The sequence below is a fragment of the Columba livia genome, chromosome 4, assembly GCF_036013475.1.
Source record: "Columba livia isolate bColLiv1 breed racing homer chromosome 4, bColLiv1.pat.W.v2, whole genome shotgun sequence".
Lineage (NCBI taxonomy): Eukaryota > Metazoa > Chordata > Aves > Columbiformes > Columbidae > Columba > Columba livia.
This window is the reverse complement of record NC_088605.1, coordinates 23,619,901-23,632,881: the sequence shown is the minus strand read 5'-3', so window position 1 is coordinate 23,632,881 and position 12,981 is coordinate 23,619,901.

Below are 12,981 nucleotides of genomic sequence, written 5' to 3'. Positions count from 1 at the left end.
CCCTACGCTGGACTCTCTCCAGCAGTTCCCTGTCCTTCTTGAACTGAGGGGCCCAGAACTGGACACAATATTCCAGATGTGGTCTCACCAGGGCAGAGTAGAGGGGAAGGAGGACCTCTCTCTATCTACTAGCCACCCCCCTTCTAATACACCCCAGGATGCCATTGGCCTTCCTGGCCACAAGGGCACACTGCTGGCTCATGGTCATCCTGTTGTCTACCAGGACCCCCAGGTCCCTTTCCCCTACACTGCTCTCTAATATGTGACTTCCCAACCTATACTGGAACCTACGGTTGTTCGTGCCCAGATGCAGGACTCTACAGTTTCCCTTGTTAAATTTCATTAGGTTATTTCCTGCCCAACTCTCCAGCCTGTCCAGGTCCTTCTGGCATGTCAGCCACCCCTCCCAGCTTAGTGTCATCAGCAAACTTGCTGATAGTACACTCAATTCCCTCATCTAAATCGTTAATGAATATATTGAATAATATTGGCCCCAGTACTGACCCCTGAGGCACTCCACTAGATACTGGCCTCCAGCTAGACTCCGCACCATTGACTACCACTCTCTGGCTTCTCTCCTTAAGCCAGTTTGCAACCCACCTCACTACTCTATTGTCTAGACCACACCTCCTCAACTTAGCTGTGAGGATGCTGTGGGAGACTGTGTCAAAGGCTTTAGTAGACAGTATTCTCCTTACAACTAAGTACACCCAGCTAAACTGGATGATTTGGGCCTGTTCTTGAGTTCCACACAGCTTTAAACATTGATTCCAGCTGCCAGTTAACCACACGCATTTCCCTTTTTGATTTCATTTCTCACACATTTTGTATCACATGGAATTTTTTACCACATTACCATTTTGATTGGAACAGAAATTTACTATTTTGTGTCCAAGACAGAACTCCAAACATTTGAGTTCCTTCCTCTGAAACATAGTAATATCAGACTTCAAAGGAAAGGTCATCAGAATATGTGTTATTCTCTAAATTCTTCAAAATTACAGTTATTTTTGCAATAGCAAAAAAATTACTTGAATAACTTGGCTAGAGAATATAGATTTCTGCCACAGAAAAGTACTATTTGAGGATATTCTAACAAGCAACATATCAGCTCACACTGATATTTGAAGCTTGGCAACCGAAAAGACGAGCTCTTATAATGAAGAGACCTGAGAGTGGCAAACACTGGTATAAATCCAAACTGTAACTATTCAATGTTTCTTCTGGTATTCAGATCCCACCTGCTAATGGAAACATTATCTAAATGAGGACCTTTGATGACAACCAAGTGACAGATGATAAATGAACTTGGTGTCCTGTGCGTGGCCCTAAACTTTCAGTATCTTACTGCTGTCATTAGTCTCATGACCTCAGAAAAATACTATTGCCCAGAAAATAAGATTAAAAGGTAGGAGTTAAGAAAATCAATGAAAATCTTTTAAAGGAGACAGGTACAGCTGCATGCTGCAATTCCCATGCAATCCTTACTTGGGCAAGCTGCCTAAGGTAAAGATTGCAAAATGGCAGAAGAGTTGCTCACCCCTTTGTAAAGCAAATAAAACATTTGTAATGAGTCATGAGTCACATTAGGAGATGGGTGTCAGGGCCCTGTTTTTCCAGTGACCTTCCTAGGGGTTTGGCTGCCTGAGCTCAGGGAAAACTTACAACTAGTGCAGCTGAAGGCTTTGAAAGAAAGAACAAGAAGATGCATCCTTGGAGGCTTGCGGCAAGCAACTTTTCAAAGACGACTGAGCTGGGGCTGGCTCTCCTTCTTCACTTAGGGCTGCTGAAGCTCTTGTGGTTGATCCCTGCCTGAGCTATGCTTCTGTCATATTGTGCCTGTGCCCTGGTGATCCTGATTTCATGTCCCAGCTGGAGCATAGCTCTGCTCTGTTACCACAAGCATCCCTGGTGATAGGGGCTTTGGGCTCCCCACCACAGCCCTGCTCCCTCACCAGGGAAGGTGGGACAAGCACTAGCTGGCAAGGTCCTGCCCATCACTGCTGCTCTGTGTATGTGTGTGCATCTTTGGGGGACGTATAGGGTGATAGCGGTGTTTGTCATTTTCCAGAAAAGTTTTTAATACGGTAGACACCCAAAATCTCTGTGATTATAAAACTTTTTGCAGTTCTCTTTTTTTTCTCCACATTTCTCAAATCACATCATGGTCTTTTATACCAAGCAAGCTGCCCCTTCAAAGCACACTTGAAAAATAAGGTTTTTGCTCCTGTTCCTTTAGGTATTTCTGTTACACCAATTTCAAAAATAATAACAACAGGTTAACTATTGGTGGTATATATTACTGAGCCTCTCCCAAAGTTGCAGAAGCTGTACAATTTCGGTTTTATTGGCTCATGGCTCAACCTCAGTCTGGTGATAGGTTCACTTTCTATAATAGCATGTTTCCACGCTCTTGCTGAAGTTGTTTCTGTAATATCATTTGGCTGGAAAATTCCACAAATCCTGTGCTAGTGTTGTTGTCTTCCAGTCCGCATATTGTCTTGTACTGTGATTGTACTTCTTAATTTATGAATAATAATTCTAACGGTTTAAGAAAAGCCAAAGTATTTGTATAAAAGAGAGTATTTGCCTACTTCCCCTTAAAAATAGATCCAGATTGTATTTGTGGGTACTGCCTGTGGACATCCTCAAGGACACCTCCCACGGGAGGGGAGATGTCAGGGAAGTACCATTACAGAGAAAAATAAACTGTTAGCTCTGCTCTGTTCTAGGGACTGAGCTGTGGTGAAACAGAGGGGGAAGTAAAATTGAGTCACACAGAGAAAATTATCCATGAAACTTGTTTCCTTTTAAAAAAGGAAACAGTAGTGTCACAGAAAATTTCAAAGGTGTTTCTTCAACAAAACAAAATTAATACTCCTTTCCTTGAAGTGAATTTGCACCATATGTTTCCATCTCCAGTTCCTCCAGAATACAGATGTGGGTGTAAAACTGCAAATTATTTTTTTTCTGCTGAGATGTTTCAGCCCTGTAGGAGTGCTTACAGGTGACAGGATACATGTCACACTTTCAGAAAGTCCCTTTCAGTCCTATTTCCTTTGAGAAGTTTTACTCCCTTTTAAAGTCAATAGAACATAAGTATATAAAACTGAAAATGAAACCTTGAACATGCTATTTTAAAACTCCATTTTATAATTAATAGACATTTGCCTCCTAGACTCTGTTATTACTTTATAACCTGAAAATACTCTACAAACCTCTAAGTTCTCAGAGTTGTTTCTTATTTCTGTGACAAGTAGCTCTACAATATACACAGAAAAAAAAAGACCAAAAAAAATTATAGCTGACTATTCACAAGAACTTGGAAAGGCTAGAATAATGTTAAGTCTAAAGTATATGCTGAAGCAAGCACATTTTATGCAGTCTAAATACATTCATATTTTGTTGCAGTGACTTGCAATGAAACAGCTAAGAAAATATTTTTTTGTGGACATAAATATTACTCTGTTAATTCTTATACCTAAAGTCTAAAGTAGTTTCTCACAATTTGGGGTGGGATTACCTCACATAAATGAGTTGGGATAAAATGGAGAGGATAGGATGTTTTCTGGCCTAGAATATGACATTTACACCTAAGAACTTCATATAGAGCAAGGTATTTCTTTGGCTGACAAAGAGACTGTGGCTTCATAGCCAGAAGAGACTATGGCTTCATGACTTTCTATGTAATGTTGGAATTAGGATTCCAGAACATTCCTTCAGGCACAATAGTTAATTTGGAGCTAAATCACAGTTTTCTCTGTATATGGAACATCCAGGCCCCACTACGATACGCCCCTGTGGTGTTTCCCAGTAGTTGTTCCAGGGGTTAACCATCCTCACTTTCAAGGACATTTTTTTTTCTCTGAATTTCTCTGTGTTCATCTGTTGTGAATTAAACTTAAGAGCTGTATAAGCACTCTCGTAGCTGCTTAACTCATCTCCATCCCTTAAGATAAACAGAACTTCTTGAGGCTTTTTTTTTTCTATAGCACATTTTATGTCTTCTACTGCTTTGAGTAATTCTTTTAGTACTGCTTTCATCTGTCATTCTTGTAACTGTAACTTACTCAGAATCAGGGCTTTGAGCTCAGCTTAGTACTATTGCAGCATCTCCCACTAGATGTGGGAGCAATTCAGTTGTATGATTCCAGCCTCTCAGCCCCACAAAACTACCCCGCAACTCTTTTCCTCGGCACTCACCATTGCACCCCCTTCTGTTATTAAGGTCCACTTGTGTTTCTGTGATCTGTTTTTGTGCACTGTGTGTTGAGTTCTCTGGGGAAATACTCAGATGTTCATGCTGATGGCAAAAGAGAAGAGACTTGAGTTGTGTCTCCCTTGTCTCAGTCCTGCCCAGGGAACCTCAAACTCTTTCATTTTGTAAGAATGACCTCTATTCTCTGCTCCTGAATGCACACATTACCATACTGAGTTTTTCCTTCACTGGTTGAACCTGCCTTCCTCCATCGCTCGTTGAGCCAAACACAAAATTTATCAGCATTCACTGAATTGTTTTTGTGCCTAGTTCTGTAAAAATATAAATGAATGTAAAATCAGTCCTGGAAAAGTGTGATGAAAGAAAAAGAGCCACTTGGTGATATTCCCTATTTACGTTACATGTTGAGATCGATTTGTTACTCACCTTTTAATCCCATTAGTATGTGCCATGATGATTTTTATCAAATTAATATATAATTTCATAAAAATGATACTAGTTTAATTTGGCAAGATCTATTTTCCATGTACCCATGTTGATTAGCAGTAATTCCATTATCCTTCTTTAGCTGCTTATTACTTGAATCCCATATCAGTCTTTATATAATTACAACAATCTCTTAATACTGGCAATGTGAGACTTTCCACTGATGACAGTTGGATTATCTTAGCCATGATAATGCAAGGTGATTTTTTTCCTCTAAATCAGGGCTGTCAATCTCATTTTCACTGGGGCCACATCAGCCTCTTGGTTGCCTTCAAAGGGCCAAATGTGATGGTAGGACTCTATAAACATAACTACTCCTGCATATCATAGAATCACAGAATGGTTGGGGTTGGAAGAGACCTCTGGAGATCATCTAGAACAATCCACTTGCTAAAGCATGTTCACCTAGAGCAGACTTCACAGGAATGTGTCCAGGTGGGTCCAGGTGGAGTCTCCAGAGAAGGAGACTCCACAACCTCTCTGGGTAGCCTGTTGCAGTGTTCCGTTACCCTCAAAGTAAAGAAGTTTCTCCTCATATTCAAATGGAACCTTCTACGCTTCAACCTGTGCATATTGCCCCTCATCTAATCATTGGGCACCACTGAAAGGAGTCTGGGCCCTTCCTCTTGACATCTACCCTTGAGATATTTATAAACATTTATGAGATCCCCTCTCAGCTTTCTCTTTTCCAGGCTGAACAGACCCAGCTCTCTCAGCCTCTGTTCATAGGAAGGGTGCTCTAGGCCCCTAATCATCTTCGTAGCCTGCCGCTGGACTCCTTGTCCTTCTTAAACTGGGGAGCCCAGAACTGGACATGGTACTCCAGATTCGGCCTCACCAGGGCAGAGTAGAGGGAGAGGATAACCTCCCTAGACCTGCTGGTCACGCTCTTCTTAATGCACCACAGGATACCGTTGACCTTCTTGACCACAAGGGCACATCGTTGACTCATGGTCAACCTGTTGTCAACCAGAACTCCCAAGTCCTTCTCTGCAGTGCTGCTTTCCACTAGGTCAACCCCTAACATGTAATAGTGTCTGTGGTCATTCCTCCCCAGGTGCAGGACTCTACATTTGCCCTTGTTAACCTTCATCAAGTTCTTCTCTGCCCAGTCCTCCAGCCTGTCCATGTCGCTCTGAATGGCAGTACCGCTTTCTGGTGCATTAGCCCTTCCATCAAGTTCGATATCATCAGCAAACTTGCTGAGGGTGCACTCAGTCTCTTCATCCAGGTCATTGATGAACAGGTTTAACAGGACTGGACCTAGCACTGACTGCTGTGGAACCCCACTAACTACAGGCTTCCAAACACACTGCACCATTGATCATGATCCTCGGAGCTCTGCCATCCAACCAGTTCACGATCCATCTCACTTAAATGTAACTACTCCTACATTTATACAGTCCTAAAACTACATTCAGCCCTTTGAAGGCAACTGTGAGGCTGATGTGGCCCCCGGTGAGAATGAGTTTGCATCCCTGCTTTAAATATTTCAGATAGATGCTTAAATACCCATTTATACTGTTCAATAAAATGATATGATAGTGTGAACAAAATAATGAATTGAATAATATCCTATCTCATGTTTTATTTTGTGAAAGACTTGACCAGAAGGTTCAGACGTACTTTAGTCCGAATTGTCACAGCCTTGTTAACTTTTCATAGTAAAAAAATCTTTCTACAATACTTTAGTACAGTAAATTCATTTTTTTTTCTCCTAACAAAGGAATACAGTCCAGGCTTTATTCTTTATTCCTGCAGATTCTGACATTGTTGTACTGGAAGTTGTCATATGAAAGAGCCTATGACTAAAATTTATGCAGCCTTTATGCAAGCACATATTCCATGAGGAAGAGCCCCACCTACTGCACAGACTACAAATTAAACTTACTCTTGAATGTTTTTTCAGATGCACCTCCCAGAAAAAGCAACTGGCCTTAAAGCAAGGGGGTAAGAGGAGGATGGAGGATGAAGGGAATCTTGGTTAGCTGTTATCTCCTTCTATCTTTCTTCTAAGAATTTGAGGTTTATTATGCTGTCACTATTGGACTTTATACATAGTTTGATATCCTTATGCATTCGGTACCTAGAACGTATTTCGAAAATTTGATTTTAATTGTCTAAAAATTGTCAGGCCTCTGGTATGTTTTGCCTACAAAATATAGTTCAGTGAACACAGTTGCCTCTGCTATACATTTCAAAAAAGAATTTCCAATATTTTCCACACCTACAGCATACAAGAAAATATTTTTCTATATTTTTTTTGTATGCAGACATCCATTTCTGGCATGCAAAATACCAAAGGCACACCTGTGTAAATAACAAAATTAAGAACAAATTCATAAATTGAAGAAGAAAGTCACCTGCACATTTTTATCCTCTGTGTACTTATTTGGATTAATTTAGTCCAACAATTGTATTGTTTTGTTTCCAATTAATAAACCAACTTGACATAGCCTAGGTCTTCAAATTGTTGATATTCAAGTCAATTTATACTTCTGCTGCTGATTTTGTTTTGCTTTGATTTCATTTTAATAATACAATATGATAAATTTTGCTTTGTTCATCACATTACTTCATTAATTTTAATGAAGTCAAAGCATTTTTTAATAGTGAGAAGCCTTTGGACACAGTGGGAAAATCAGTATCTATAGGATAAATGAAAGTCTTTGCAAAGTTCGGAGGTTCTAATTAGAAGACTGAGTCTAATACATCTCTTTCCCTGAGTGGTATTGGATTTTATAAATGATTTATAAGATCTGAAAGGGTAAAATAAGTGTAAAAAACTTATTATTGAGTCTATAGATTGATGTCCTCTGACTTCTTGAAAAGAGTGTCTCAATTTATTTGAATGTATATTAGCTTATCAGGAACTTTGCTGCTATTTCTGGAATAATTGTTTCTTTTTTTTGAACAACAACTTTGTGGAAAGTTTTTTTGTGTAAAGATCAGTGAATATTTAATATCCTTTTCTAAGTAGTTTCTTTCCTTTGGAAGATTCTCTTGAAAGCAGATATTTTTCTGAGATAGGTCGTAAGCATGTGATTAAAGGAATGAAGGGCATCCGTCTTCTGTCGTGTGATTAACACTAGTCAAGCTGCTACTGTTTTAATGATAATGATTTTCTCAAATTAGGAAAATAAGTTCATTTTTTTTTGGTACTGCCACCTGGGGAATGATTTGCTAGACTTTTATTTGGAAGAAATAAATGTAATACTTTATATCACCTTTGTATTCACTGAGTAAGAGCATTTTTTATTTCATTAAATCTTTGAGAGATATATATGAACGGGTGCTTGGGGTGAAGATGAAAAATATGTGAGTGCTCCAAGATAATGATGCTTAATGATTTTAAACTGAGAATTACATATATTCATGTTTTAGTAGTTAATCTTCCTTGATACTTAGTGATTTAGTGTCATAGGAAGTTAAGTTGATAGTGAAGTTTCTCACATGCAGAGGCAGAATTCCCATCAGGCTGTAGATGCAAGGGACCTACAATTATATGTAGGAAGCAAAACTTAGAGCGTATTACAAAGAAAAAGAGCTGTGCATTAGATCTTCAGCTACTAGTGGTGCCCAGTGAATGATATCAGGTAGGGACATGGTCCCAGATAAAAACCCCTGTATATAGATCTGATTGGTGAGTGGGTTTCTTTGGTAAGTTTTTTATTTTTCATTTAATTATTTTTAGAAGATGGTGGGGAGGGGTGTTAATCTTTCTAAATTCTGAATCCAGAGTAGCGCCTCTATGCCTGATAGAATGTTTTGTATAGAAATAGAGCTATGTAGTGGTTAACACATATTTTTTCTTATTTTTTCCCTGCAAAACTTTTAAAGGGAAACTATCTACTAGGAAGAAAGAAAATATTAATTCAACTTTTGGCTGTTAAAATTCAATACTTCAGTTCAAGCTGAACTGTTTATTATCGAATAACCCATGAAGCGTCTTGAATCATCTTTCCTATGTACCTTCAACATCCTTTTTGTAAGGTGGCAGAATTTGGTGTACAAGGGTGATTTGTTCCAGTACCAAGTGTTTGAACACAGTGTGAAGATGGAAGGCAACTGCTGCTGACTCATAGCGATTCATGCAACTTATTAAATTCAACCAGAGTATAAAGTTTGTAGAACTGGCCAAGTGACAGCATCATGCCATGGAAAACTACCTGTGTGTCAATGGTGGTGTTATACTTTTCTGTGTGTAGAAGCAGGGCTGATAGGCTATATCACATACTCTTAAGTAGCAGAAGGTTGAGCTGCTCAGTGAATTTTTTCCAATGCCAATCTTGGCATCCAGGGTAATTGGGACAGTGCTGGGAGATTACAAGTGTTCAAAATGGAAATATTCTGTGTTTATACTGCAGAACAGTGGGTAACCGGTTCTCCAGACACAAGCTTTAGTTTATACCCTTAAATAGCAGTGGTAGAAAGTTAAGAACAACTGTTGTAGGAAGAGGTATTGTACATAGATGGGACTGCCATCTGGAGAACCCTTTTTTCATGGCAGTTTTCATTAAAGGTGCTGTGTATTCAAAGAGAAAATTCCAGGAAGAATGAATTTGTTTCAGAGGCACAACATTTGCAATAGACAACAGTGTCATATGCTGACCTGCTTACAATTGTCCGCCATGTAAATATGAGTGTTTACATGAAGCTTTCAGCTGTTTTTTGAGACTGGCTTGAACAAGAGAATTTGAAGATATGCAAAATAAGGCTGTTACCATCAGAAGAAGGCAGAATTAGACTTGCTTATGTCATTTTCCATAAAGCAGGTTATTTTCTGCATGAGCAAGGAAACTTATTACCCTGACTGCTTTGTTCATTTTTCTCAAAAGGGGAGACATTTTTGAGTTGTTTAGAATAAAAATGCAGTAGAATTGCTTGCCATAAATAATATTTGAAATTTAAAAGCCTTCCTTTCCACATTCAAAAATTAAAATAGTAATCGAAAATGCATATACATTTAAATTCTTATGCCCAATCAGATATTCAGCCCATTCTTAAAGTTTTGTATTTTATTTCTTTTTTCCAAATATCTCCATTGAATTTAATCATATGTTTTCTGAGGTCATTTTTTTTTTTTATTCTGATGCTCTGCTTAACCTTTCCTGTCTTGGTGTCATGTACTAAGAGTGTATTCGTTATTCGTTATTATGTATTTTACTACATTAATGAAAGTGTTTAATAGAATTTGATCCTTGATGGTTTTCTCCTTTTGTTCCCTGTCACATTCCATTTGCTTCATCATCTTCATTTGCATTTATTCTCCTTCTTGCCTTAGGGACATTTTCCAACTCTATTATTACCCCTTAAGCACTTCCTTTTCTCTTGGGGACACTCCTCTTTTTCTGAGCTCTCCTAAACATGATTGACTGGCTAGTTTTGCATTAGCACTCTACAGTGGATGCTCCTTGATCCATTTTCTTTAATTACAGGTTTGGTTTTTTTGTATGGTATATTACAAAGTTAATGTTTAACTGTTAATCTTTACACTGTTGTTTTAAAGCATATCCAGTATTATGCAATCCTGATGTGTAAAACTGTCCTGGTTTTGTTAAAAACAAGTTTCTCTTTCAGTGAATTTTTCCTGTCAGCTAAAGCCTTAACTGCATTTTCCTGGAGAACCAGACACATGTTTTGGTAAACCTAGCAATGGAATGCAAACTTATTGATAAGCACAGATGGACATCTCGGGAGAGGGGCGACGAGAAGCAAGAGACCAAGAAACTGACCAACTGTGTATAACATCCCATTCACGTGAATACTTCATATAAAAGTGGGAGATCACGAGGATCTCGTCCCTTTTGCCCTTTTTCCTTCTGCTTATGGCCGATATTAGGAGAGGACCTTGCTAGTTGTCCCTGCGAACTGAGGCCTAGTGAGAGACTGAATCCAGCTCCGACTGGCTGCAGAGTCTAATCCAGGACTTTGGTTGCCGGCTCTGCAGTTGCTGAGACTTTCAAAATTGGTTTTGTATATTTTGTATTATTTTCTCTATTCTTATTAGTAGCATTAGTAAAACATCTTTAATTTTTTCCAACTCTCTTCACTCTGTCCTTCTTTTCCTCCCAGTCGCCTCTCCTTAGTGGAAAGAGGGGAGAGGGAAGGGGAAGTGGGGGCGGGGAGAGGGGGTTAACAATACATCTGCCAGGGTTTTATTGTCACCCCGCAATCTTAACCCTCTACAAAAACCAAACTGCTGATTTTGTGGTGGTTCCGTGAAGCACAATGTGAGCAAACTGTTCAGGAAAGAAAAAAATCATTCAGTGCAGGAGTTGCAAGACCAAAAGCTAAAAGACAGACCTGATAGTATATATATGACTTTATTCCATGAGTAGTGTCCCACTTCCCTGAGGGAAATCACAGAATCACAGAATGTTAAGGATTGGAAGGGACCTTGAAAGATCTTCTAGTCCAAACCCCCTGCTGGAGCAAGAACACCTACGTGAAGCTGGACACAGGAAGGCGTCCAGGTGGCTTTTGAATGTCTCCAGAGAAGGAGACTCCACAGCCTCCCTGGGCAGCCTGTTCCAGTGCTCTGATACCCTCACTGAGAAGAAGTTTCTTCTCATATTTAAGTGAAACCTCATGCGTTCCAGTTGATATCCATTGCCACTTGTCCTATCATCGGTTGTCACCAAGAAGAGCCTGGCTCCATCCTCGTGACACTTTACGTATTTATAAACGTTAATAAGTAATGTTGAATTTAATGAGAGTATTTGCCTGGGTATGTAAGAAGATGTACAAACATAGTGCAGTTCAGCTTTGTTTTTAGTGTGTTTGAACCTACAGCTTCAATAAGTTTTTTTTGAAACTCAGGAATGTCAGACACACAACATATGATCATTTTCCCTCTGGTCTAATTTGACAGTGGCCGTAATGTACTGCTTCAGGAAAGAATTCCTGTGGCATGCTGTGATGACATATTTTCCTAATGCAGAGTTGTTAGTGATACAGTTTGTCCTCTGAAGCGTGGCCTCTGAAACATCCCCTAATGTAACCCTGGATGATATTCTTATTCATGTGGACATCTTAGGCCTGTGGAGCTTCACTGTTGTCTCTGTCAGAGTCTTATTGTGGCAAATATAGTTTAGGTTTTTTCATTTTTTGCCATCTTCCCCTTAACAAAAATATCTGTCCTAAAGTGATCCTTTCTTATTATCACGAGTGCTATGAGTACATAAAAGAAATAAAAATGCTGGTTTACTTCTTGCAGACACTATATTTTTCAAGTTTCAAAGTAATATCATGGGAGTGCAAACAAATATGATTTGAACTTGAACAGGCACATGGAATTTGCCCAGGCCCCCAGTAATCATTACAGACTGAGATTGTGCTCCACCTCATTACCACTCCCCTACAAACATGAGGCTCAGATGGACAAAGAATGTCCAGAAATTAGGTCTTTAATTGCTGACTGTCTTCAGTGCACTGGAACATCAAATTCCACAATCTCTAAATTTCAGTTTTCTCAAACTATCAATAGTGTTGTTTTGTTTTAAAGCAAGCCACAAAACCACTCTCCTGTTTCACATTTTCAGAGTTGCTGTAATTTTGGCTATCTAGTAAGACTGAAAGAGGTTTTGTAGGATTTGAGATCCATCAGGCGTTGGTGATTAAATTGGAAATGTAGCTTACAAAGAGAAACCCATTGCAGAAAATAAAATTGGCTGCTATCCCATCTTAATTACGAGTATAGTAAAAGAAGGAAGTCTGCAACAGATTTTGAAGCCCTCACAGCATCAATTATAAGCACAAAAAATAAGTTAAAAATTGTACTTTAGCAGACTACAAAAATATTGCAAGTGTAAAATTTGCCCAAATAAGCCTTCTGCTGTGGATTACCAACTCATCTGGAAGATTTCACTTGAACTTTTTTGACTTAGAGGTTGCAGACTAAGACATAAACTATATTTTTTTTCAGAGAAAAGGGGAGAACAACATACTTTAATTGATTTTTTTTTTTCTTGATTTGAAGTTTAAAATTCATGTGAAATATAAATTCACCTTCTTTCATATGATACAGACATTTATGGCAACATTGTATATCTATGTCTTTTCCTCCACTTTATTTTATAATAAGGAACCCTCCTGTAACCTAGGGATGGACTTAGAGAGCTGTGGAGACACAACATTTTTTGAACTCCTTATTGAAGTGTAAAAGTATGGTGGCAAAGAGGAAAAAGATAAATACTTTCCATCCCATTGCATGCTATCATATGTTTTTTAATTTTAAAATCATCACAGCATATGCATATTTGAAGCACCTCATG